Below are 27688 nucleotides of genomic sequence, written 5' to 3' on the forward strand. Positions count from 1 at the left end.
GTAATGGGAATCTTAGCGTTTCTCTCGAGTTGCCTGGGGACCTGGGGGACATGCTCGTGTTTCTTCAGGGAAGTCAGATCTGCTTTTGAGTTGTGAGGGGCACCTCGGGATTCCTCTCACATCACTGCAGGGATGAGTAGGGCCTCTTATCAAGTAGAGGTGGGAACCTCAGGATTCCTCTCCATTTCTGACATTTATCTTGGGCTTTCTGTAGAGTCTGGACAGGGGAGGCAGTCCTGGTCTTGTGTTGAGGCATGGAACTCAGCTTGCCTCTTGAGTTGTGAATGTGGTGTCAGGCCTCTTGTCGAGTTGGATTTGGAACCTGCAGCTTTTTCTAGAGGATACAACTGGGGTGTCAGTGCCCCTTTGTGTTGTGACTCGATACTTGGGGTACTATTCGAATTGGTGCAGGGGCATCAGACCTTATCTCGAGTGGATGGGAAAATCGGTGTCTTTGGGATTGTGGCACGACCCACGAGGGTTCCTGATGAGTTTCAATGTGAGCCCAGGTCCCTCTTGAAGTGCGACAGGAATGTCAGGATTTCTTTTCAGACAAAACAGGGGAATCGACCCTCATCTGGAGATGGGGAGGGGCAAAGGGGCTCAGATTGAGGTGTGCCAGGAAACTCGGTGTTCCTCTCGAGTGGGGACAGGTATGTTGTGGAACTTCTGGAGTTGCAAAAAGGGTGTTGAGTACCATTTCGAGTGTCAAGAGGGAATGTGGGGTTTCTCATGAGATGCTGCAGTGGGAAATGGCCTCCTCACGCATTGAGTGGAGAATCCACTTGTTTTCCTCGAGGCTTGGAGGGAAGTTTGGGGTTCCTCTCGAGTTGTGAAATGGACTGCAGGGTCCAAAACCTATTGCCTCAGTGAAGTCAGGTCTCATTTCAAGTTGTGACGGACATCTAGGGATTCCTTGCAAGTCACTGCACAAGAAATAGGCCTCATTTAGTCTTGTGTCCAGAAACTCCGTGTTCCTCTCCAGTGGTGACAGGGATCTCGGGGTTTTGTTCAAGGTTCACCTGGGAAGTCAGGCCTCGTTTTGAGTTGAAGCAAAGCACTCTGCTGTCCTGTCCAGTTGCGATGGGTGTCTCCTGGAGCCCTTTGAGTGGCCTAAAGGGATTCAAGCCTCCTATGGAGTTTTGAGAGGGAACTCGGGATTGCTCTCTAGGCCCTGCAGGAAAGGAAGGGCCTCATCTGGCCGTGACGGGGGAATCTCTTGTTTTTTCTCGAGTTGCAGCAGGAAGTTTCGGGTTTCTCTCGAGTTACGAAGGGAACTCATGGAGCCCCTCTTGTTGCCCCAGGGAAGTCCAGTCTCCCTTTGAGTTGCAAAGTGGAGCGCTGGATTGCTCTCTAGTCACCACACAGAAATTGGGCCTCAATTTTCATTGAAGGGGGAATCTCGAAGTCTTTCTCGAGTTGTGGTAGGAAACTTTGGGTTGCCTCGAGTTGTGATGGTGACCTCAGGGAGCTTCTCATGGTGCCTGTGGGAAGTCAGGAATCCTTTCGAGTTTGAGGGGCCTCTTGGGATTTCTCTGGGGTCGGTGCAATGGAAGAGGGCCTCATCTCCAGTTGAGTCGGGAACCTCAGAGTTCCTCTCCTGTTCTGACGTGGATCTCGGGGTGTGTGCAGTTTCAAACAGGGAGTCAGGTCTCGACTTGTGTTGAGGCATGGAACTCTGCTTTCCTTTCGAGCTGTCAAAGAGGTTTCAGGCCTCCAGTTGAGTTGAATTGGGGACCTGGGGCTTTTCTCGAAATTGCAACCGGGTTATCAGACCTCCCTTCGTGCTGTGAGTTGATTCTCGAATTTCCATTCGAATCAGTACAAAGTGAATCATGGCTTATCTCAAATGGATGGGGATATCCGTGTCTTTCGAATTGTGGAAAGACCCCCAGTTCCTCTCCAGCTTCAAGTTGAGACCAGCCTCTTCTTGAGGGGCGACAGGGACATAGTTACTCCTTTCCAGATGAAGCTGGGACATCGACCCTCATCTCGAGTTGAGGAGGGGCAAACGGGGCTCTTCTTGACTTGTGGCGGGAAACTCAGTGTTCCTCTCCAGTAGCGTTGGGTCTCAGGGAGTTTCTGTGGTTTCATAAAGGGTGTCAAGTTCCCTTTCGGGTTCCAAGAGTGAACGTGGGATTTCTTGGGAAACGCTTCAGCATAAAAGGGCCTCATCTCGCATGGAGGGGAGAATTTTATGGTTTTTGTGGAGTTGTGGTGGAAAGCTTAGTGTTCCTCTCGAGTTGCGATGTGGACCTCAGGGTCTCAATCTTATTTCCTCAGAGAAGTCATGTCTCATTTCAACTTGTGACAGGCACATCGGGATTCCTCGCAAGTCACTGCAGGGGAAATAGGCCGCATCTAGTTTTGTGTCCAGAATCTCCGTGTTCCTCTCCAGTGGTGACAGGGATCTCAGGATTGTGTGCAAGGTTCACCTGGGGAATCAGGCCTCATTTCGAGTTGAAGCAATGCACTCTGCTCTCCTCTCCAGTTGCGACGGGTATCTCTTGGAGCTCTTTGAGTAGCTAAAAGGAGTCAAGCCTCCTACGGAGTTTTGAGAGGGAACTCGGGATTGCTCTCAAGGCCTTGCAGGAAAAGAAGGGCCTCATCTGGCGATGACGGGGAAATCTCTTGTTTTTTCTCGAGTTGCGGCAGGAAGTGTGGGATTTCTCTCCACGGGGAACTCAGGGAGCCTCTCTCGTTGCCCCAGGGAAGTCCAGTCTCCCTTTGAGTTGCAAAGTAGAGTGCTGGATTGCTCTCAAGTTACGGCATGGGAATCCGGCCTCAATTCGCTTTGAAGGGGGAATCTCAAGATCTTTCTCGAGTTGCGGTGGGAAACTGGTTTGCCTCGAGTTGTGACGGTGACCTCAGGGAGCTTCTCATGGTGCCTATGGGAAGTCAGGAATTCTTTCGAGTTGTGAGGGGCCTCTTGGGATTCCTCTGGGGTTGGTGCAATGGAAGAGGGCCTCATCTCCAGTTGAGTCAGGAACCTCAGAGTTCCTCTCCTGTTCTGACATGGATCTCAGGGTGTGTCTGCAGTTTCAAACAGGGAGTCAGGTCTCAACTTGTGTTGAGGCATGGAACTCTGCTTTCCTCTCGAGCTGTCAAAGAGGTTTCAGGCCTCCAGTGGAGTTGAATTGGGGACCTGGGGTTTTTCTCGAATTTGCAACCGTGTTATCAGGCCTCCCTTTGTGTTGTGATTGTATTCTCAAATTTCCATTCGAGTCGGAACAAGGGATTCAGGACTTATCTCTAGTGGATGGGGAAATCTTTGTCTTTCGAACTGTGGAAAGACCCCTGGTTCCTTTCCAGTTTCAAGTTGAGACCGGCCTCCTCTTGAGGGGCGACGGGGACATCGTTATACCTTTCCAGACAAAGCAGGGGAATCGACCCTCATGTCGAGTTGAGGAGGGGAAAACGGGGCTCTTCTTGAGTTGTGGCAGAAACTCAGTGTTCCTGAAGAGTGGGATTGGGTATCTCGGGAAGCTCCAGTGGTTTCATCAAGGGTCTCAAGTTCCCCTTCGAGTTCCACAATGGAACCAGGGACTTCTTGGGAAACGCTGCAACAAAAAAGGTCCTCATCTCGTGTGGAGGGCAGAATTTCTTGGTTTTTGCGGAGATGTGCAGGAAACTTTGGTTTCCTCTTGAGTTGCATGGGGACCTGGGGGACATGCTCGTGTTTTCTCAGGGATGTCAAATCTGCTTTCGAGTTGCAATGGGAACCTCGGAATTCCTCTTGCATTGTTGCAAGGATGAGTAGGGCCTCATCTCGAGTTGAGGTGGGAACCTCAGGGTTCCTCTCCATTTCTGACATCGATCTGAGGTTTCTGTGGATGTTGAACAGGGGAGGCAATCCTGGTTTTGTGTTGAGGCATGGAACTCGGCTTGCCTCTCGATTTGTGAATGGGGCGTCCGGACTCTTGTTGAGTTGGATTTGGAACCTGCAGCTTTTTCTGGAAGATGCAACTGAGGTGTCAGTGCCCCTTCGTGTTGTGAGTCGATACTCAGTGTTGCATTCGAATCGGTGCAGTGGCATCAGGCCTTATCTCGAGTGGATGGGGAAATCGGTGTCTTTGGGATTCTGGCACCACCCACAACGGTTTGTGTCGAGGTTCAATGTGAGGCCGGCCTCCTCTTGAGCTGTAATGGGAACGTCTGGACTCTTTTCCAGACAAAGCAGGGAAATTGACCCTAATCTCGAGATGACGGGGAGCAAAGGGGCTCAGATTGGGTTGTGCTGGGAAACTAGGTGTTCCTCTCGAATGGGGATGAGTATGTCCTGGAACTTCTGGAGTTGCATAAAGGGTGTCGAGTACCGTTTTGAGAATCAAGAGGGAATGTGGGATTTCTCTCGAGATGCTGCAGTGGGAAAGGGCCTCATCTCGTGTTGAGGGGAGAATCCTCTGGTTTTCCTCGAGGCTTGGTGGGAAGTTTCAGGTTCCTCTCGAGTTGTGACGTGGACCTCAGTGTCCCAAACCTATTGCCTCAGGGAAGTCAGGTCTCATTTCAAGTTGTGACGGGCGCCTGGGGATTCCTCGTAAGTCACTACAAGGGAAATAGGCCGCATCTAGTCTTGTGTCCAGAAACTCCGTGTTCCTCTCCATTGGCGACAGGGATCTCAGGGTTGTCTTCAAGGTTCACCTGGGGAGTCAGGCTTCATTTCGAGTTGAAGCAAAGCACTCTGATCTCCTGTCCAGTTGCGACGGGTATCTCCTGGAGCCCTTTGAGTGGCCAAAAGGGAGTCAAGCCTCCTATGTTGTTTTAAGAGGGAACTCAGGATTGCTCTCTAGGCCTTGCAGGAAAAGAAGGGCCTCATCTGGCGATGACAGGGGAATCTCTTGGTTTTTCTCAAGGTGCGGCGGGAAGTTTGGCTTTTCTCTCGAGTTACAACGGGGAACTCAGGGAGCCTCTCTTATTGCCTCAAGGAAGTCCAGTTTCCATTTGTGTTGGGAGGGGAAGTGCGGGATTGCTCTCAAGTCACCACAGGGGAATCCGGCCTCAATTTGCACTGAAGGGGGAATCTTGAGGTCTTTCTCGAGTTGACGCAGGAAACTTTGGGTTCCCTTGCAGTGTGACGGTGACCTCAGGGAGCTTCTCATGGTGCCTATGGGAAGTCAGGAATCCTTTCAAGTTGTAAGGGGCCTCTCTGGATTCCTCTGGAGTCGGTGCAATGAAAGAGGGCCTCATCTGTGGTTGAGATGGGAAACTCAGGGTTCCTCTCATGTTCTGATGTGGATCTCAGTGTGTGTCTGCAGTTTCAAACAGGGAGTCAGGTCTCGACTTGTGCTGAGGCATGGAACTCTGCTTTCCTCTCGAGCTGTAAAAGAGGTTTTAGGCCTCCATTCGAGTTGAACTGGGGACCTGTTCCTTTTCTCGAATTTGCAACCGGGTTATCAGGCCTCCCTTCATGTTGTGATTTGATTCTCGGGGTTCCGTTCGTATCGGTGCAAGGCAATCGGGCCTTATCTCGAGTGGATGGGGAAATCCGTGTCTTTCCAACTGTGGCAAGACCCCGAGTTCCTGTCCAATTTCAACTTGAGACTGGCCTCCTCTTGAGTAGCGACAGGGACGTCGGCATTCCTTTCCAAATGAAGCAGGGGAATCGTCCCTCATCTCGAGTTGAGAAGGGGAAAAAGGGCTCTTCTGGAGCTTTGGCCAGAAACTCAGCATTCCTCTCGAGTGGGAACGGGTATCTCGGGAAGCTTCTGGGGTTTCATAAAAGGTGTCAAGTTCCCTTTTGAGTTCCAAGAGGGAACATGAGATTTCTTGGAAAACACTGCAGTGTAAAAGGGCCTCATCTCGTGTGGAGGGGAGAATTTCGTAGTTTTTGTGGAGTTGTGGCGGGAAGCTTAGGGTTCCTCTCGAGTTCCATGGGGACTTGGAGGACATGTTCGTGTTTCCTCAGGGATGTCAAATCTGCTGTCTGCCATGGGAACCTCGGGATTCCTCTCGCGTTGCTGCAGGGATGAGTAGGGCCTCCTCTCAAGCGGAGGTGGGAACCTCAGGGTTCTTCTCCATTTCTGACGTTGATCTCAGTTTTTCTGTGGAGTTTGAGCAGGGGAGGCAGATCTGGTCTTATGTTGAGGCATGGAACTTGGCTTGCCTCTCGATTTGTGAATGGGGCGTCAGGCCTCTTGTCGAGTTGAATTTGGAACCTGCGGCTTTTTCTGGAAGATGCAACTGAGGTGTCAATGCCCCTTCGTGTTGTGAGTCGATACTCAGTGTTCCATTCGAATCGGTGCAGGGGCATCAGGCCTTATCTCGAGTGGATGGGGAAATCGGTGTCTTTGGGATTCTGGCACCACCCTAGAGGGTTCCTGTCAAGGTTCAATGTAAGACCGGCCTCCTCTTGAGCTGTAACCGGAATGTCGGGATTCCTTTCCAGACAAAACAGGGAAATCGACCCTCATCTCGAGATGAGGAGGGGCAAAGGGGCTCCGATTGGGGTGTGCCGGGAAACTCGGTGTTCCTCTCGAGTGGGGACGGGTATGTCACAGAATCTGGAGTTGCCTAAAGGGTGTCGATTACCACTTCGAGTTTCAAGAGGGAACGTGTGATTTCTCTTGAGACACTGCAGTGGGAAAGGGCCTTATCTCGTGTTGAGGGGAGAATACCGTGGTTTTCTTCGAGGCTTGGCGGGAAGTTTGGGGTTCCTCTCATGTTGCTACGTGAACCTTAGTGTCCCAATCTTATTGCCTCAGGCAAGTCAGGTCTCATTTCGAGTTGTGACGGGCACCTCGGGATTCCTCGCAAGTCACTGCAGTGGAAATAGGCCTCATTTAGACTTGTGTCCATAAACTCCGTGTTCTTCTCCAGTGGTGACAGGGATCTCAGGGTTGTGTTCAAGGTTCACCTGAGGAGTCAGGCCTCATCTCGAGTTGAAGCAAAGAACACTGCTCTCCTCTTGAGATGCAACGCAAATCTCTTGGAGCCTTTGGAGTGGCCTAAAGGGAGTGAAGCCTTCTATGCAGCTTTAAGAGGGAACTCAGGATTGCACTCTAGGCTCTGCAGGAAATAGGTCCTCATCTGGCAATGACGGGGGTATCTCTTGGTTTTTCTTGAGTTGTGGCAGGAAGTATGGTGTTTCGAGTTACAACGGGTTCTCAGGGAGAGTCTCTTGTCCCAAGGGAAGTCCAGTCTCCATTCGAGTTGTGAGGGAGAGCGCTGGATTGCTCTCGAGTCACGGCAGGGGAATCAGGCCTCAATGCGCATTCAAGAGTGAATCTCGAGGTCTATCTCGAGTTGCGGCAAGACACTTTGTGTTCCCTCGAGTTGCAAAGGTGACCTCAGGGAGCTTCTCAATGATGCCTATGGGAAGTCAGGATTCATTTCGTGTTGTGAGTGGCCTCTCGGGATTCCTCTGGGGTCAGTGCAATGGAAGAGGGTCTCATCTGCAGTTGAAACGGGAACCTCAGGTTTCCTCCCTGTTTTGACGAGGATCTCGGGTGTGTGTCCGAAGTTTCAAACACAGAGTCAAGTCTCGACTTGTGTTGAGGCATGGATCTCTGCTTTCCTCTCGAGCTGTAAAAGAGGTTTCAGGCCTCCAGTTGAGTTGAATTGGGGACCTGGGGCTTTTCTCAAATTTGCAACTGGGGTATCAGTCCTCCCTTCATGTTGTGAGTTGATTCTCAGGGTTCTATTCGAATAGGTGCAAGGGAATCAGGCCTTATCTCGACTGGATGGGAATATCCATGTCTTTCAAACTGTGGCAAGACCACCGGGTTCCTTTCCAGTTTCAAGTAGTGACCGGCCTCTGCTTGAGGTGCGACGTTGATGTTGGCATTCCTTTCCAGACGAAGCAGGGGAATTGACACTCATCTCGAGTTGAGGAGGGGAAAACGGGGCTCATCTTGAGTTGTGGTGGGAAACTCAGTGTTGCTCTCCAGTGGGAACGGGTATCTCGGGAAGCTTCTGGGGTCTCGTAAAGGGTGTCAAGTTCCCTTTCGAGTTCCAAGAGGGAACGTGGGATTTCTTGGGAAATGCTGCAGCGTAAAAGGGCCTCATCTCCTGTGGAGGGGAGAATTTTGTGGGTTTTTGTGGAGTAATGGCAGGAAGCTTAGGGTTCCACTCAAGTTGTGTGTGGACATGGGGGACCTGCTCATGTCTCTTCAGGGAAGTCAGATCTTTCGAGGTGTGAGGGGGCACCTCGGGATTCCTCTCGCGTTGCTGCAGTGATGAATAGGGCCTCATCTTGAGTTGAGGCAGGAACTTCAGGGTTCCTCTCCATTTATGACATCAATCTCGGGGTTTGTGTGGAGTTTGAACAGGGGAGATAGGCCTCATCTTGTGTTGAGGCATGGAACTTGGCTTGCCTCTCAAGCTGTGAATGGGGTGTCAGGCCTCTTGTCGAGTTGGATTTGGAACCTGCGGCTTTTTCTGGAGGTTGCACCCGGGGTGTCAGTGCCACTTCATATTGGGTCTCGATACTCAGGGTTACATTCGAATCGGTGCCGGGGCATCAGGCCTTATCTGGAGTGGATGTAGAAATCGATGTCTTTGGGATAGTGGCAAGACCCACTAGGGTTCCTGTCGAGTTTCAATATGAGACCGGCCTCCACTTGAGGTGCAATGGGAACATTGGGATTCCTTTCCAGACAAGGCAGGGGAATTGACCCCCATCTTGAGATGTGGAGTGGCAAAGGGGCTCAGATTGAGGTGTGCCGGGAATCTTTGTTTTCCTCTTGAGTGGGGACAGGAATGTCCGGGAACTTCCTGAGTTGCATCAAGGGTGTCAGGAGGGAACATCTTTCACATTTCCAGAGGGAATGCGGGATTTCTCTCGAGACACTGCTCTGGAAAAGGGCCTAGTCTCACATTGAGGGGAGAATCTCGTGTTTTTTCTCAAGTTGCAGCAGGAAACATGGGGTTCCTCTTGAGTTGCAATGGGGAACTCAGGGACCCGCTCGTGTTCTCTCATAGAAGTCAGGTTTCTTTTCGAGGTGCGAGGGGCACGTCAGGATTCCTCTCGAGTCACTGCTGGCAAATAGGGCCGTGTCTAGAGTTCAGTCGGGAAACTCAGTGTTCCTCTCCGGTGGCAACAGGCATCTCGGGCTTCCTATCAAGGTTCAGCTAGGGAGTCAGGCCTCATCTGGTGTTGAGGCATGGAACTCTGCATTCCTCTCGAGTTGTCAAAGGCGGGGTCAGGGCTCCAGTCGAGTTCATGCGGGGCATTTGGGCTTTTTCTAGAGATCAGCAGGGGAGACAGGCCTCCCATCCTTTTGTGAGGGGATACTCGGTGTTCCATTGGATCCAGTGCAGGGGAATAAGGACTTATCTCGAGCTGAGGGGGAACTTGGCCTCCCATTTTGCTTCAAGTAGGATCTGCGGGGTTCCACTCGAGATTCAGTAGGTGAGACAGGCTTTCTCTTGTGGTGTGAGCGGAAGTTGGGATTCCTCTTGAGTTGAGGAAGGGAATGGGGCCTCATCTCCAGGTGAGGTGGGAAACACAGGGCTCTTCTCTACTTGTGGTGGGAAACTCGGCTTTCATCTTGAGTTGTGACAGGGATCTCTGGGCCCCCTTGAGTTGCATGAAGGGAGTCAACCCTCCTCTTGAATTTTAAGAGGGAACTTGGGATTGCTCTCAAGGCGCTGCAGGAGAAAATGGCCTCTTCTCACGTTGATGTGGGAATCTCATGGTTTTTCTCGAGTTGCGGTGGGAGGCTTGGGACTCCTCTCCAGGTACCACGGGGAACTCAGGGAGCCTCTCGTGTTGCCTTAGGGAAGTCAAGTCTCCATTTGAGTTGCGAAGGGGAGGACAGGAGTGCTCTGGAGTAATGGCAGGTGAATCAGGCCTCAATTCACGTGGAAGTGGGAATCTCAAGGTGTTTCTCGAGTTGTGGCAGGAAGTTTGGGTTCCCTTGAGTTGCCACGGGGACCTGAGGGAACATCTCATGTGGTCTCTGGGAAGTCAGGAATGCTTTCAAGGTGTGAGGTGCCTCAAGGGATTCCTCTTGAGTTGGTACAGGGGACTAGGGCCCCATCTCGAATTGAGGCAGGAAATTCAAGGTTCCTCTCAAACTCTGACAGGGATCTTGGGTTTCCTATGGAGATCCCACTGGGGAGTCAGATGTCATCTCATGTTGGGGCATGGAACTCCACTTCCCTCTCCAGGTGGAAAAGGGGTGTCACACCTCCTGTCGAGTTGAGGTAGGGATCTGGGACTATTTCTAGAGGCCCCACGGGGCTCTGAATCCTCCATTCTTGTTGTGACTTGATACTTGGGGTGACATTCTAGTCGTTTCAGGGGAATGAGGCCTTATCTCTAGTGGTGGGGACATCAGGGTCTTTTCAAACGGTGGCCCGACCACCAGAGTTCCTCTCGAGTTTCAAGGTGAGATGGCCTCCTCCTGAGGTGCGACGGGAAAGTCGGGATTCCTTTGCAGACGAAAAAGGGGAATGGGCCCTCATCTCGAGGTGAGGAGGGGAAAATGGGGCTCTTCTTGAGTTGTGGTGGGAATCTCAGTTTTCCTCTCAAGTGGAGACGGGTATATCAGGTAACTTCTTGAGTTGCCTAAAGGGTGTCCAGTACCCTTTCGAGGCTCAAGAGGGAAGGTGGGATTTCTCTCAAGACGCTGCAGTGGAAAGGAGCCTCATCTCGCATTGAAGGGAGACTCTCCTGGGTTTTCTTGAGTTGCGATGGGACCTCAGTGACCCGCTCGTGTTGCCTCAGGAAAGTCAAGTCTCCATTCAAGTTTCGAGGGGCCTCTTGGGATTCCTCTCCCATCAGTGCAGGGGCATAGGGCCTCATCTCGAGTTGAGGCTAGAACCTCAGGGTTCCTCTCCAGTTCTGACATGGATCTCGGGGTTCCTGTGGAGTTTCAAAAGGGAAGTCAGGCCTTGTCTCATGTGGTGACATGGAACTCTGCTTCCCTCTCAAGGTGTAACAGAGGTGTCAGGCTTCCTGTAAAGTGGACACAGGGGTCTGGGGCTTTTTCTCAAGGTGCCACGGGGCTGTCACACCTCCCTTCGTGTTTTGAGTTGATCCACGGTGTTCCAGTCAAGTCAGTGCAGGGGAATCAGGCATATCTGGAGTGGATGTGGAAATTGGGGTCTTTTCGAATTGACACACGACTCCTGGGAATGTGCTTGAGTTTCAAGGTTAGACCGGCCTCCTCCTGAGGGGCGACGGCAATGTTGGGATTCCTTTCCTGATGAAGCAGGGGAATCAATCCTCATCTCGAGTTGAGGAGGGTGAAAACGGGGCTCTTCTTGAGTTGTGGTGTGAAACTCGACGTTCCTCTCCAGTGGGGATGGGCATCTCAGGGACCTTGCTGAGTTGTCTCAAGGGTGTCAAGTATCCTTTCTCATTTCAAGAGGGAATGTGGGGTTTCTCTCGAGACACGGCTCTGGAAAAGGGCCTCATCTCATGTTGAGGGGAGAATCTCGTGGTTGTTCTCGAGTAGCGGAGAGAAGCTTGTGGTTCCTCTTGAGTTGTGACGGGGACCTCAGGGACCCACTCGTGTTGCCTCAGAGAAGTCAGTTGTCTTCCAGTTGTGAGGGGCACGTCAGGATTCCTCTCGAGTCATTGCCGGTGAATAGGGCCGTGTCTAGAGTTCAGTTGGGAAACTCAGTGTTCCTCTACAGCGGGGACCAGGATCTCGGGCTTCCTATCAAAGAGAAAACGGCCTCATCTCGCGTTGACAGGGGAATCTCGTGGTTTTTCTCGAGTTGCTGTGGGAGGCTTCAGATTCCTCTCCAGGTACCATGGGGAACTCAGGGAGCCTCTTGTGTTGCCTCAGGGAAGTCAAGTCTCCATTCTAATAGCAAGGGGGAGGGCGGGAATGCTCTGGAGTAATGGCAGGTGAATCAGGCCTCAATTCGCATGGAACGGAAAATCTCAAGGTGTTTCTCCAGTTGCAGAAGGAAGTTTGGGTTCCCCCGAGTTGCCACGGGGACCTGAGAGAGCCTCTCATGTGGTCTCTGGTTAGTCAGGAATGCTTTCAAGGTGTGAGGGGCCTCTCGGGATTCCTCTAGAGTTGGTGCAGGCGGCTAGGGCCTCATCTCGAATTGAGGCAGGAAATTCAAGGTTGCTGCAAGGATGAATAGGGCCTCATCTCGACTTGAGGCGGGAACCTCAGGGTTCCTCACCATTTCTGACATCAATCTCGGGCTTTGTGTGGAGTTTGAACAGGGGAGGTAGGCCTCGTCTTGTGTTGAGGCATGGAACTGTGCAGTCCTCTAGAGTTGTCTAAGGGGTGTCAGGCCTCTGGTCGAGTTCAGGCGGGGAATTTGGGCTTTTGCAAGAAGATAGGCAGGGGCGCCAGGCCTCCCATTATGTTGTGAGGGGATACTCGGTGTTCCATTGGAGCCAGTGCAGGGGAATCAGGACTTATCTGGAGCAGAGGGGGGACTCAGCATCCTTTTTCCTTGCAGCAGGATCCACAGGGTTCCACTTGAGATTCAATGGGTGTCACAGGCCTTCTCTTGTGGTGCAAGGGGAAGTTGGGATTCCTCTTGAGTTGAAGCTGAGAATGGGCCCTCATCTCCAGATGAGGTGGGACACACGGGGCTCTTGTCGAATTGGGGCGGGAAACTGGGCTTTCATCTTGAGTTGTGACAGGGATCTCTGGGCCCCCTTGAGTTGCATGAACGGAGTTAAGCCTCCTCTTGAGTTTTGAGAGGGAACTTGGGATTGTTCTCGAGGCGCTGTAGAAGAAAAGGGCCTCATATCGCATTAACTGGGGAATCTCGTTGTTTGTCTCGAGTCACGGTGGGAAACTCAGGGTTCCTCTCCAGCTCTGACAGGGATCTCATAGTCCCTATGGAGATTCGACTAGGGAGTCAGACATTGTCTCGTGTTGGGGCATGGAACTCCACTTTCCTCTCGAGGTGGAAAATGGGTGTCAGGCCTCCTGTCGAGTGGAGGAAGGGATCTGGGGCTATTTCTAGAGGCGCCACGGGACTCTCAGTCCTCCCTCCGTGTTGTGAGTTGATACTCGGGGTGACATTCAAGTCGTTGCAGGGGAATGAGGCCTTATCTCGAGTGGACGGGGACATCAGGGTCTTTTCGAAGGGTGGCATGACCCCTGGAGTTCCTCTCGAGTTTCAAGGTGAGACCGGCCTCATCCTGAGGTGCGATGGGAACGTCAGGATTCCTTTGCAGATGAAGCAGGGGAATGGACCCTCATCTCGAGATGAGGAGGGGAAAATGGGGCTCTTCTTGAGTTGTGGCAGGAAACTCGGTGTTCCTCTTGAGTGCAGACGGGTATGTCGGGGAACTTCTTGATTTGCCTTGAAGAGTGTCAAGCACCCTTTTGAAGCTCAAGAGGGAAGGTGGGATTTCTCTCGAGATGCTGCAGCAGAAAGAGGCCACATCTTGTGTTGAGGGGAGACTCTCATGGGTTTTCTCGAGTTGCAGCAGGAAACTTGGAGTACCTCTTGAGTTGCGACGGGGACCTCAGGGACCCACTCATGTTGCCTCAGGAACATTAAGTCTCCATTCGAGTTGCGAGGGGCCTCTTGGGACTCCTCTCCCAGCGGTGCAGGCTCATAGGGCATCATCTCGAGTTGAGGCTGGAACCTCAGTATTCCTCTCCAGTTCTCACGTGGACCTCGGGGTTCCTATGGAGTTTTAACAGGGGAGTCAGGCCTCGTCTCGTGTGGAAACATGGAACTCTGCTTCCCTCTCAAGGTGTAAAAGAGTTGTCAGGCTTCCTGTCGAGTGGACACAGGGGTCTGGGGCTTTTTCTCAAGGTGCCACGTGACTGTCACACCTCCCTTCATGTTTTGAGGCAATCCGCAGGGTTCCAGTCAAGCCCGCGCAGGGGAATCAGGTTTATGTGGAGTGGATGAGGAAATCGGGGTCTTTCGGAATTGAGGCACGACTCCTGGGGATGCGTTCGAGTTTCAAGGTGAGACCTCCCTCCTCCTGAGTTGCAACGGCAACGTCGGGATTCCTTTCCCGACGAAACAGGGGAATCGGCCCTCATCTCGAGTTGAGGAGGGGGAAAACGGGCCTCTTCTTGAGTTGTGGTGTGAAACTTGGTGTTCCTCTCGAGTGGGGATGGGTATATCGGGTACCTTCCTGAGTTGCCTCAAGGGTGTCAAGTATCCTTTCACGTTTCAAGAGGGAACGTGGGGTTTCTCTCGAGACACTGGTCTGGAAAAGGGCCTCATCTCACGTTGAGGGGAGAATCTCGTGGTTCCTTTTGAGTTGCTACAGGGACCTCAGGGACCCGCTCCTGTTGCCTCAGAGAAGTCAGTTGTCTTTTCAAGTTGCGAGGGGCACGTCGGGTTTACTCTCGAGTCATTGCTGGCGAATAAGGCCGTGTCTAGAGTTCAGTCGGAAAAATCGGTTTTCCTCTCCAGCAGTGACCGGGATCTCCTATCAAGGTTCAACTAGAGAGTCAGGCCTCATCTGGTGTTGAGGCATAGAACTCTGCATTCCTCTCGAGTTGTCAAAGGAGTGTCAGGCCTCCAGTCGAGTTCAGGCAGGGAATTTGGGCTTTTTGAAGAGGATAGGCAGGAGCGACAGGCCTCGCACCCTGTTGTGAGGGGATACTCGGTGTTCCTTTGGAGCCAATGCAGGGGAATCAGGACTTACCTGGAGCGGAGGGAGAACTAGGCATCCTTTTTCTTTGCAGCAGGATCCGCAGGGTTCCACTCAAGATTCAAGCAGTGACACAGGCCTCCTCTTGTGGTGTGAGCGGATGTTGGGAATCCTCTCGAGTTGAAGCAGGGAATGGGCCCTCATCTCCAGATGAGGTGGGAAACACAGGGCTCTTCTCTACTTGTGGCAGGAAACTCGGCTTTCATCTCGAGTTGTGACGGGGATCTCTGGGCCCTCTTAATTTGCATGAAGGGAGTCAAGCCTCCTCTCAAGTTTTGAGAGGGAACTTGGGATTGCTCTCGAGGTGCTGCAGGAGAAAAAGGCTTCATCTCGCGTTGACAGGGGAATCTGGTGGTTTGTCTCGAGTTGCGACTGGAGGCTTGGGATTCCTCTTCAGGTACCACGGGGACTTCAGGGAGCCTCTCCTGTTGCCTCAGGAAAGTCAAGTCTCCATTTGAGTTGCGAGGGCGAGCACGGGAGTGCTCTGGAGTCACGGCAGTGGAATCAGGCCACAATTCGCATGGAAGGGGGAATCTCAAGGTGTTTCTCGAGTTGCGGCAGGAAGTATGGGTTCCCTCAAGTTGCCACGGGAACCTGAGGGAGCCTCTCATGTTGTCTCTGTGAAGTCAGGAATCCTTTCGAGTTGTGAGGGGCCTCTAGGGATTCCACTCGAGTTGGTTCAGGCGGCTAGGGCCTCATCTCTAGTAGAGGTGGGGAACTCAGTGTTCCTCTCCAGCTTTGACAGGGATCTCAGGGTCCCTATGGAGATTCCACTGGGGAGTCACATGTAGTCTCGTGTTGCATAATGGAACTCCACTTTCATCTTGAGGTGGTAAAGGGGTGTCAGGCCTCCTGTCGAGTGCAGGCAGGGATCTCTGGCTATTTCTAGAGGCGTCACGGGGCTCTCAGTCCTCCCTTCATGTCGTGAGTTGATATGTCATGAATGTCCTGGTAACATTCGAGTCATTGCAGGGGAATGAGGCATTATCTCGAGTGGATGGGGACATCAGGGTCTTTTCAAATGGTGGCACGACCCCTGGAGTTCCTCTCGAGTTTCAAGGTGAGACCGGCCTCTTCCTGAGGTGCAACGGGAACGTCGGGATTCCTTTACAGGCAAAGAAGGGGAATGGATCCTCATCTCAAGATGAGGAGGGGACAATGGGGCTCTTCTTAAGATGTGGTGGGAAACTCTTGTTCCTCTCAAGTGGGGACAGGTATCTCGGGGGCCTTCCTGAGTTGCCTCAATGGTGTCAAGTAGCCTTTTGCATTTCAAGAGGGAACGCGGGGTTTCTCTCCAGACACTGCTTTGGAAAAGGGCCTCATCTCGCGTTGAGGGGAGAACCTCGTGGTTGTTCTTAAGTTGTGGCGGGAAGCTTGGGGATCCTCTCAAGTTGTGATGGGGACTTCAGGGACCCACTCGTGTTGCCTCAGAGAAGTCAGGTCTCTTTTCAAGTTGCAAAGGGCACATCTGTATTCCTCTCGAGTTGCTGCTGGCGAATAGGGCCCTGTCTAGAGTTCAGTCGGGAAACTCATTGTTCCTCTCTGGCTGTGACCGGGATCTCGGGCTTCCTGTCAAGGTTCAGCTAGGAAATCAGTGCTCGTCTGTTGTTGAGGCATGGAACTCTGCATTCCTCTCGTGTTATCAAAGGGGTTTCAGGCCTCTGGTCGAGTTCAGGCAGGGATTTGGGGCTTTTTCAAGAGGATAGGCAGGGGTGACAGGCCTCCCATCCTTTTGTGAGGAGATACTCAGTGATCCATTGGAGCCAGTGCAGGGGAATCAGGACTTATCTGGAGCAGAGGGGGAACTTGGCTTCCTTTTTCCTTGCAGCAGGATCTGCTGGGTTCCACTTGAGATTCAATCGGTGACACAGACCTCCTCTTGTGGTGCGAGTGGAAGTTGGGATTCCTCTTGAGTTGAAGCAGGAATGGGCCCTCATCTCCAGATGATGTAGAACACACGGGGCTTTTGTCGAGCTGTGGCAGGAAACTCAGCTTTCATCTCGAGTTGTGACGGGGATCTCTGGGCCCCCTTGAGTTGCATGAAGGTAGTCAAGCCTCCTCTCGAGTTTTGAGAGGGAACGTGGGAATGCTTTCTAGGAGCTGCAGGAGAAAACAGCCTCATGTCGAGTTGACGGGGGAATCTCATGATTTGTCTCAAATTCCGGCGGGAGGCTTGGGATTCCTCTCTAGGTACCACAGGGAACTCAGGGAGCCTCTCGTGTTGCCTCAGGAATGTCAAGTCTCCATTCGAGTTGTGAGGGTGAGCGCGGGAGTGCTCTGGAGTCACGGCAGGGGATCAGGCCTCACTTTAGATCACTTCCTCTTCTAAATAGTTTATGTATGTGGTTAGTCAGTCGTGTCTAATTCTTTGTGGCCTCATGAACAGTAGCACACCAGGCTCCTCTGTCCATGGGATTCTCCAGGCAAGAATACTGGAGCGGGTTTCCTTCTGGCAATACTGGAGCCATTTCTTTCTCTAAAGTACATTATGTAAAGTCCGCAATATAATCTTTCAAACATCCCAATGATGCTACCATTATGTCCATTTTATGGATGGAGAAACTGAAATACCGGAAGGTTAAGTGATTTGCTCCAGGACACACAGATCAGAACTGATGGAACTGTCACACAGGCCCACTCATTCTGGCTCCTGTGTAGCTACTGCCTCTCACACTAGTTCCTGAAGCATCTGGTTGTCACCAACAGCAGTGTTAGCTCTCATAACCATTGGAAGATCTGTGGTTATTTACATATGTGGATATTTAAAGTGATAGCCGATGTGGAGCCTGGATTAAAAAAAAAAAAAAAATTCTTTACCATAAGGTAGTCTTCTGTCTTCCCCCATTTGAGTAGTTTATAAATTTGTGTGTTTATTTGAGAAAACCTGATTTAAAGCATGGATGATGTTGTGTTTGAGTGCTAGTGGAGAGGTCAGTAACCTGCAGAGGGCAGACAGGACGTATTTTCACTTTGTGGACTGTAAGGTGTCTGCTGTAACAACTCATCTCTGCTGTATGGTGGGAAAGCAGCTGTTGACAATATGCAGACAAAAGAGAAAAACACCAATGATGGCGGATTTACTAGGTAGTAGTTAAAACAGTTGTTTTTTCTTTTTTTTTTTTTTTTAGTTGCAAGAAGCACAAGATCAACTTACAGAGGCTGTGAGATGTGCTGAGAAAACACAGGATCACATCCAAAAGTATGATTTAAAGCAGAAAATAAATATAAAATTTAAAGTAGAAAATAAATATAAAGCAGATAAACAGTATAATATAAGAATAGATCAATAGTGATAATAAGCACATTATCATGAAGCTGTGTAACATTTCAGCTTTGAGCTATTTTGAGATGCATAATTTTCCCCCATTATTTCCATATTTTGCACATTATCCACAACTGAAAAGTGAAAATTTTAATCACTCAGTTATGTCTGACTCCTTGCAACTCCATGGACTCTAGTCGTCCAGGCTCCTTTGTCCATGGAATTCTCCAGGCAAGAAACCTAGAGTGGGTTGCCATTCCCTTCTCCAGGGGATCTTCCTGACTCAGGGTTTGAACCCGGGTCTCCTGCATTGTCAGCAGATTCTTTACCATCTGAGCCACCAGGGAAGGTGATTAGTCACAAATAGAAAAACAATACAGTGGCCAAATCACTTTTCAAAATTCTAAGAACCTGTGTAATTGAACCTGAAGATGTTTGTTCAAAAAAAGTGTGATATTTTAAAAATCTATGTGTGAAGGAATGCCATGACAGTCCAAGGGTTAAAACTATGCCTTCCAAGGCAGAGGGTGTGGGTTTGATCCCTGGTTGGGGAGCTGGGGCCCCAGGTGCCTCGTAGCCAAAAAACAAAATCATAAAACAGAAGCAATATTGCAGTCAATTCAATAAAGACTTTAAAAATGGTCTACATCAAAAAAAAAAAAAAACCTTAAAAAAAAAAAAAACCATGTGTGAGAATAATTATTTAAAATCTGCATTTTAGGCTTGAAATTGAAAATGTCAACTTACAGACTACAGTCAAAAAGCAAATGGGCAAAATTGAACAGCTTCAGAAAAACCTGTTATGTACAAGATTGGTAAGTCAACCTCTTAATTTCTGTCATACTGAGAAAGGATTTTAATTTTTTTTACTAGTAATATATAAGAATATTTTGGACAATATGAAAAGTCTCATTGATTAGCTTATTGTATTTTTATTGATACTGCTTGCTACTAGTACTGTGATTCCTCTATAGAAGGAATCGACTGAATTCATAAAATTAATGATTTTTATAGTAAGATTTTAATTTTAAAAATTGTGACAGTCCAAAAGCAATATTTTATATAGACCACATTTTGTTTATTCATTCATCTGTCAATGAAATTCCACCTTCTGACTATTGTTAATAATGCTGCTTTGAACATTGGTACACAAACATCTATTTGAGTCCAGAAATTTGAGTAATGATTTGAGAATTTTAAGTTTCTTTTGTAATCTAGATCTTTCTGTGAGATTTCTGAGGATGAATCATTTTAAATATTGTAGTTTGTTCTCTTCATTAAGAATGAATACTATGTCTGTATAGAACCATTTTTCTGTACGACTGTATTTTTCATTTGTTACATTTTTTTTAAGAGATGGGGGTTGCATGGGAATTTTTCAAAGATTACTTCAGTAAGGTGTGACTTACCAAAACCTGGAATATCTTGAACCATTGATGAAAATGCTTTTAGAGCATCTCTAGAAAGTAAAATGTAAATATAGGCAGTGTTTAAAAAAACTTTCATTAACATTTAGTATTTTATGTGTAAAAGTCTCTATTTTTAACAAATAAATGTTGGTAATTTAAATTCCAGGAAAATGATGAAATGAAAAATCATTTTAAGTTGTTTTAGGAAAAGTCATCAATTTTTAAATCTGTAATTGGCATCAATCAGGTTTAAAAACTGTGTTTACTATAAATTCATATTAACCTGTGAACTCATGAGAAATAATATTTTTAAGAAAGAATAAGTCTCTCTAGGTATTTAAAAATAATTTTCTTAAATTGTTTTTTTCTAAGTCTGAGGATGAAAAGGAACAATTAAAGAAATACATTGAATTAAAACAATCTCTGGAAAATAGCTTGGACCAAGAAAAGAAGAAAAACAATGAGTTTGAAAAAGAGATTATTGGGTAAGACTTTAATATTTCTGATAATCTCAACTATTAATAAAAGAATAATTTTATTTTATTTAAAACCTTAGATACAAATTCATTTTTATGTGTATTTTCATAATTAAACACATTATCCCATTTCAAGGTTGACTGTGGAAAGTCAGCACAATCTGAAATGTTTTTGAGTGCAGCAGTGTTATACTTATCTACAATGATTTCTAAAACAGTAACAACCGTGCCTCTGCATGTAGTAACGTCACTCTCTTCCTCATCATCTATGCTGAATTTTTACTTCTGCAAAGTATCTTTGTTCTTTTTGGTAGTCCTGCCTTCTTTTAATTGTGTTCCTTCCCTTCATCATTCAAGGAATTTATTATCTAAAAACCTACCTGTGTTATTGTTGAACAACATTAAAATGTATCCTGATTTGGCTTATATTTTCTTTTGGCCCCAAAATTTTAGTTATAAAATGTATATATGAAAATCTATGTGTAACTTAAAGAATAATAAATTAGTGACCATGTTTTGATCAGTAAGATAAAAACCTGCTTCTGTTTTTTTGCTGAGTGCAGTTAACCCTCATCATCTACAGATTCAGCCAACCCAAGATCAAAAGTATTCAGGGAAAAAAAAATTTGAGAAAGTTCCAAAAAGGAAAACTTGGATTGGTCTCAAGCTGGCAACTATTTCCATAGTGTTTACACTGTATTTATAACTATTTACAAAGCATTTACATTGTATTAGATAATGTAAGTAATCTAGGGATGTCTGAAAGTATAGGGAAGATGTGCTTAGGGAAACTTGAGCATCAGTGGATTTTGTATCCATGGAGTGTTGGGGGATTTTTGAACCAGTCCTCTGTGGATGCCAAGGGATGATTATACAAAGGATTCTTCTCTGATTCTCATTAATATTTTTCTCTTTTAATTTTCTCTACATTGCTTTGCATTTTGTTAACAATGTGCTGGGCAAGATTTCTACTGTTAAAACAGTCTTGAAGAGACTGGTACCCCTCTCTCTCTTCTGATTTCCTTTCTTCTAAAACTGTCAGCCTGGGTTATTTCCCGCTTAACTCAGGCTCCAAAGATTTTTCTTTTTCTTTTCTTTTCAATTTTGAGTAAGAATCTTGTTGGTTTTTTGTATCTACTTCCTTTTCTTTTTGTAGAGGCTGTGGTCAGTAGGAACAAACGTGTCTTGTGTCTTTTCAAAAAAACATTCATATATAATATATCTTCATCTTTAGCTTGAATACTGATCTCTCGTTTATAACTAATATTTAATAAATTAATATTTCACACTAGCATGCTAAAAATTGACGTTATTTGTAAGAACTCATATATTACATATATCACACACAGTATATTTAAATGTGATAAAATTTTTCTTCATAATATTTATCTAAGATTATAATTTAGTTATTATGCTTTCAAGGAATACTAAATTTGAACAATGAGAAAGGATTATAATTTATAGATTTGTTTATCTGATAGAACATATATCTGTTTAATTATTAAATATCTGCTCTTAAAGAACTTACTCATTCTATACATTTCTACAGATTTAAGAAACTCTTAAAAATGACAAGAAGGAAGTTAAATGAATATGAAAATGGAGAGCTTAGTTTCCACGGAGATTTAAAAACCAGTCAAGCTGAAATGGATATTCAAATTAATATGCTAAAACATAAGGTAATTTTTAATCAGTTTTAGAACCCCAAAATCACTTAATTTGAGTAAATATAAATCATTCCATGCTTTGAGCAGTGAAACAAATTTGTCTATTAATTTTTTAGGTTAGACACCAGTAAAAATGACAGCTTTTCCCTATATCATTTCGAGATAAAAAGGGCACACTCTTAACTCTCTCTGTCTTGAACCCTGGCTGGTGATCTGAAGCTGAGCAGCACAGCATTAATGACCCCAAAGTATCTGTTGTTTTTGGTGACAGGTTTGTTGAAATCTAATGAACATACCATGCAGTTCATTCATTTAAACGGTACACTTCAGTAACTTTATTGTATTTAAATAATTATACAGGCATTACCACATTAGAATATTTTCATCACCTTCCAAAGAAATCACCGTGTGCCGGTTTTCCTTTTCTGATCTTCCCAGCCTGAGGGAACCATGACTCCACTCCCTGACTGTGTAGATGTCCCTTTTCTGGATATTTTGTGTCAGTGGAATCACACAATATGGGATCCTTTGTGACTGCCTTCTTTCATTTAGCATAATATTTTCAAGGTACATCTAACATTTATCAGTATTTTCTTGATTTTATTGTATGGACGTACCACATTTATTTTTCCATTCATCATCTGATGGGCCTTTGGGGTTGTTTCTACTTTTTGGCCAATGTCAGTAATGTTGCTGTGAACATTTATGTCTAAGTTTTGATGTGGACATATTTTTTTTCATTTCTTTTGGGAATACAGTTATGAATAGATTTGCTGTATTATACAGCAATTCTGTTTTACCTTTTGAGGACCTTCCATACTGTTTTCCAGCATGGCTGCATCATTTTATATTTTTATCCAAAGTATGTAAAATGTTCCCATTTCTATACATTCCTGTCAACACTAGTCATTACCTGTCTCTGTGAATATAGCCATCCTAGCAAGTATGAAGTGGCATCTTGTGGTGTTTTATTTCTCTCTCTGAGGAGAGAACAATGAAATTGAGTTCTACATTAGTAACTACTCAAAGCTACCCATCTCTTTTAGATGAGATGAGATCAAAAGTCTGATTTTGGTAATTAAACTATTTCTAGTTATTTCTTATAGTTCAAATCATATGTCTCATTGCTTACTAGTCTTCATTGCATTCAAACTTGAGCAGAAATTCTAAGGAGTCACAACTGCCTATTTGTAAGAAATTGTCATTGAAGGGAACCCTGAACAAACTTCTTCATGAATAGTTCTTAAGTCTTCCTTCTAGTTATATGCTTCTCATCAACATTGTCATTAAAAATCTCACCTTTTATTATATTCCAGTTTATAGGAGACCAGTTTCTACCTGAATTTAAGTTATGTTTGTTTATTTTCTCTTTTTCAAAAATCCATTTTTCTGTTTTTTTCCTAATCAGCTTTAAGTTTAGTGGCTCCAATAAACAACATTGGTTTTGTTCAAAATCTACACTTAGGAAAAGGTAGCCAGGACGGCTGGCTTCTCGTCCCCTCAGCTTCAGGTGGGGCAGCTCGAGGGCTGGGGACTAGAATTGGGTGAAAGTATGTTCATTCCCATGTCTGATAGTTGGTATCTGTGGTCGGCTGGACTTTGGTGAAGGCAGACAAGTGAAACATCTACCCTGAACACCTAGGCTCTCTTTGCAGCCTGGGCTTCCTCACAACATGGAGCCTGGTACCCAGGTTGAGAGCCAGGCAGAAGCTCTGCTGCCTTGTCTAACCTCGCTTTGCAGTTCACACAGCATCACTTTCATCATCTTCTGTTCAATAGGAGTAAGTCACTTATACTTGGCCTATATTCTACCGTTTTTTTACAGAATAAAGTTTTTAAAACTAATGGGTACATTTAAAAACTAGCACAGTTACTCACTGGCCACAATTTTTTATACCCCTTCCAATGAAAAATACCCTTTTCCCTACCCGTTCCCTCACAAGTCTCAGTTGTTAACAGTGTCAGGCCCAGGCTCAAGTAGAGGTCTTACCGTCTTCATCAGGTACAGATGGCACATGCAGATGAGGTTTCTGGGTGTGATTTCTAGAGTGTGACCCTGTGAGCACAACCCTCTCAGTACTAAGACTTGAGAACTAAAGGGAAAAGTTATCTGCCACCCACACCCCCACCATTCTGCTGAATGACTAGACTCTCCCGTTCAGAAATGGGAAGTGGGAGGCACTATAGTCCATAGCAGCTCTGAGGTCCAGTTTGGTGCTGCCAGCCCTTTGATGAGGACTTGGTCCTGCCCATAGGAGTGCTTCTCCTTTTTTATACCCTCTGGGCTCTGTGTGCTGTCCTTTTCCTAAGAAATGACCTCTGTCTGTAGCTGAGTCATGTTTCTTAAGCCAGCTTCCTCTTTATTGAACTTCTAAGAAAATCCCAAAGGCCTATTCTCATTTGTATGTCTTGGTCTCTGTTAGGCCAAGCACTGTTTTTTTTGTTTGTTTGTTTTTTTGTTTTTTGTTTTTTTGCTGCCAAGGTTCTCTTTAAAGCTTTAAGTGTCCTGTGAATTGGATTGGGGTTCACGTCATTGGAGAAGCTACCCTCACAAATCTTTTTTGAGAGAAGCTCTGCAGCTTGGGCTTCTCGTGAAGCTTTGTAGGATGATGCCTTTAAAATTCTTATGCCCTTAAGATCTTTAAAGGGATTTGAGGCACCACCTTAAGTATTTACAGGGTCTTAATGAAGGGTTTTACAGTCTACAGGTTTCACCTTTAGACCATGTTTTCCTGACAGCACTCTAGATTTGATCTTAGCCCAGAAGCTGTTTCTCTCTTTTAGCATCATGTGACCACTGGACATGTGGAGATGCTGTAAAGGACATAACAGATATTGAACCCAAATATAATTCAGCCTGGTTCCTTTATATTTAACAGCCACCCCCCCCTTTTTTAGATAGCTTATCCTTCTCATTGATGTTACTTTCAGCTGGTTCATAGCAAAAGTCTCCTTTCCCCTGTGTTTCAGTATCGTTTTCTTCTCTTGCCTAGAAGCTGTCACCAGCAGCCTCTTTAAGGGCCATCAGGATTCAGTTTCCAACGTCATGAAGCCCTTTGGATTTTCATTTCTTTCTCTGCATCCATTCAGATCTCACCTACCTCCAGGTTGAAAGACATTCTCACATCATTTAGTTCTTTTTTAATGGCATTTTTAGTATCAGTATCTGTGCCAGGTATTTATTGCCAGCAAATTTTATAATAAAGCATGTCAAAGCCTAGTGCTCAAAACAGCATTTACTTTGTTCAACAATTTGTGTTGGGGCAAGGCTCAGTGAGTGAGGCCAGCACGTTTCTTTTCCAGTCGGCATCAGCTGGGATGTTGTGAAGGTGGGGACCAGAGTCATCTGAAGATTAGTTCATGCACATGTCTAGCAGTTGGAGCTGGCTTTTGGATGGGGCATTATTTGGGGGCAGTCAGTGGGGGCACTGACATGGTGCTCAGTATGTGGTCTGGGCTTCTTCGCAGCGTAGTGACTGATGCTAAGGGTGGGCTTTCCCACAGAGCAAAAGTCAGTTTCCCCAGACTCTGTCCAATAGAAATCAGTTACTGAGGCCAGCACATATTTAATGGGAGGACATTTCAGAGAAAAGTGTCAAAGAATTTGTAGACAGTTTCAATACCCCACCTCCACTCACCTTGACTTACTGAGTAATCATTCTGTCTAAAGGAAAGTTCTTTGCAACTCGGTGTCACTGAAATTCTGGCAAATTTTGTTTGTTGTTTTGTTTGGTATGTTCCATTCTGTGAAAAGTAACAAATGGTTACAAGAATGAGGCATTTGATGTTGTTGTTGTTGTTCAGAAAAATGTATGGATCATCTCATTAAGCTATTAGGAGATGGGATTTCTTTAACCTTTAAAATTTTTTTTTCTTTGGAATGCAGTTCAAGTTAGCAAAAAGTATTCATAGTTCAGAAAAAGACTTATGGGATTAGAATCCATATTTATAAGATTTATTATTGAGAGTCTTACTTTCACAATCTTCTTTTGGGAAGCGTTTATTAACTCAATCCTAGATAACTCAATACAGTATCCCTCAAATGTCTTTAAAACATGGGGCATTAAGATGGGGGGAAGGAGTAAGAGACATTCTACTAAGAGGTGACTTGAAGTCATTTTATGGAGGAAAAATAGAAATGAGTGTAAAATCAAGTGCAAATGTTGTGTGACAAAGATGATGACAGTGAAGAATATATTTTGTGACTCTTGGTGATTTGAACTTCTTTCTTGATTCTCTGAATAATCCCTGGTCCTACATTCTACAATACAGATACCATCATATCTATTTGGTACTGGGTTTGAGTTAGGCTGTGCTCAGTCCACTTGCCTCATTACCAAACAATATTGTTTTATTCTTGCAGATTGATGATCTTACAGCAGAGCTGGAAACTGCATGTTCAAAATGTCTGCATCTGGATGCAAAAAATCAAGTTCTTCAAGAGGAGTTATTATCTATGAAAGGAATGTAAAAGAAATGTGAAAAAGTAGAGAAGAATAAAAAGAAGTTGGAGCAAGAAGTAGTGAACCTCAGAAGTCATATAGAAATGAATATGATAGAACACAGTCAAGTAGAGCAGTATAAACAGGAGATTGAAGAAAGGGCGAGACAGGATCTCGTAGAGAAATTAAAGGAAGTCAACCTATGTTTGCAGGTTAATTTGTTCCTCTGTCATGTGCTTGAATTGACCTCATTGTAAATTATGTTTTGGATCTATACAGCTTCTGTGTTTCCTCTACTTCCCTTAGAGCGGTTGGTTTGGTAGTTTTCTGGAAGGAAGGGGACACTTGTTTCTCCCTTTAAATATTTCTGCTTCCATCACAGTTATCACCAAATTGACCTATCAGAATGATTCTCACTAGAGAATCCTTTCATTTATAAGACCAATTGGTATAAAACAAGACTACTAGAAGGAAAAGAAAATATTGTGGTTTAGAACTGGTACCATCCTCTTGAATTATTTTTAAGTTGTCTTGTTCAATTTTTAAAACTTTAAGTTGATCCTCTTGTTCTTTGAATTAACAAATTATATAAGCACCATTATAACAATAATTCCACTTTAATTTTATAATTCACATTTAATTCACTTCACATTGATGATAATTATTTTAAACTTCTGCTCTTTTTCTTTTTAACCTTTAAAATTGCTTTCCGAATCACTGACTCAAAACTAAACGGAGCAAATATCATTTTCCAGAGTAATGATTATTTTTAAAATGTTATCTTTTAAAATTTGCTTTAGATACAAGCAGCTCTCGGGAGAACTTAGAGCAGTTACAAGAGAAGAATAATGCTTCCATAAGAAGTCAGATGGAACTCAGAATTAAGGACTTGGAATCTGAACTCTCCAAGGTGGAAACTTTTGCAAGAATATTTTCATAGAGCAGAGTTGGAAAAATATAAGCAACTCTACCTAGTAGAACTACAATTTAGAAAGTCATTTGAAGGTCAACTAGACAAGTAAGTCAAAACACAGAATCACAGGAAGTAAATTTAGTTCATTAATTTGTTTCCAAAGCCTAATTTTTATAGAGCGCAGTTCATGAGATTAATAGGAAGTGAAAGCTAACTAGATGGTCACTGCTAGAGGGTGGCCCAAGAGAAACTATTAATATTGTGTCCTTTTAAGTTTTACCATACAGAGTCGGAAATGACTGAAGTGACTTAGCAGCAGCAGCATACTGCATAAAGTCATGCTTGTGAAATTGGGGGCAAATAACACAAGAGTGAAAGACAGGATAATTCACAGAGTGGCTAGAAATAGTATGGTGACCTGACTGAGGGTGGGGGTATGGAGTATGGAAAGGGCAGATGGCACCTCCAGTGCCTAGTCCAGATTTCCCCACTGTCTGAAAGCAGAGCATTCCTAGGAAGCCTTTCATAAGCCAAAACAGCATACAGCAAAGAAGCAGGTACCCGAGGGCACGTTCTGCTACTTGAAGCCTAAAATGAATATGCACAAGTGAAGCACAGGTGCTCCCATATAGGGTTCAGGGTTGTGGTGACTTGACACTGAGATGTGGTGTGGCTTCCAGGGAAGGAGCTCAGTGGGGCCAGTCTCCCTGCTTGGGGAGTGTGATGCCTCTCACTGTAAAACATATGCTGAAACCTTTTATATGAAATCAAAAAGTCTCTTCAAAAAAAATTTTTTTTTTTTTATTATCAAAAACAGATGCTGATGTAGCCCTTTCCTAGAAGGGAAGTAACATAAAGTGAACCTTGGAAAAGCAGGGGATACTTGTAATTGTTCCTGGGGCTGTTTTTAGCTCTTTTCAATCACCCATTGACTTTGTTGTCCTCCCCTTTAGATTGTGACTCTAGATGAT

General features: G+C 45.9%; 1 pseudogene; it reads left to right on the forward strand.

The window, feature by feature from the left end:
* The window catches only part of LOC783854 (coiled-coil domain-containing protein 3-like), a 49336-nt pseudogene that overhangs the window by 20875 nt on the left and 773 nt on the right, over positions 1-27688 (forward strand).

Source organism: Bos taurus, chromosome 5 (assembly GCF_002263795.3).
Source record: "Bos taurus isolate L1 Dominette 01449 registration number 42190680 breed Hereford chromosome 5, ARS-UCD2.0, whole genome shotgun sequence".
NCBI classification, from domain to species: domain Eukaryota; kingdom Metazoa; phylum Chordata; class Mammalia; order Artiodactyla; family Bovidae; genus Bos; species Bos taurus.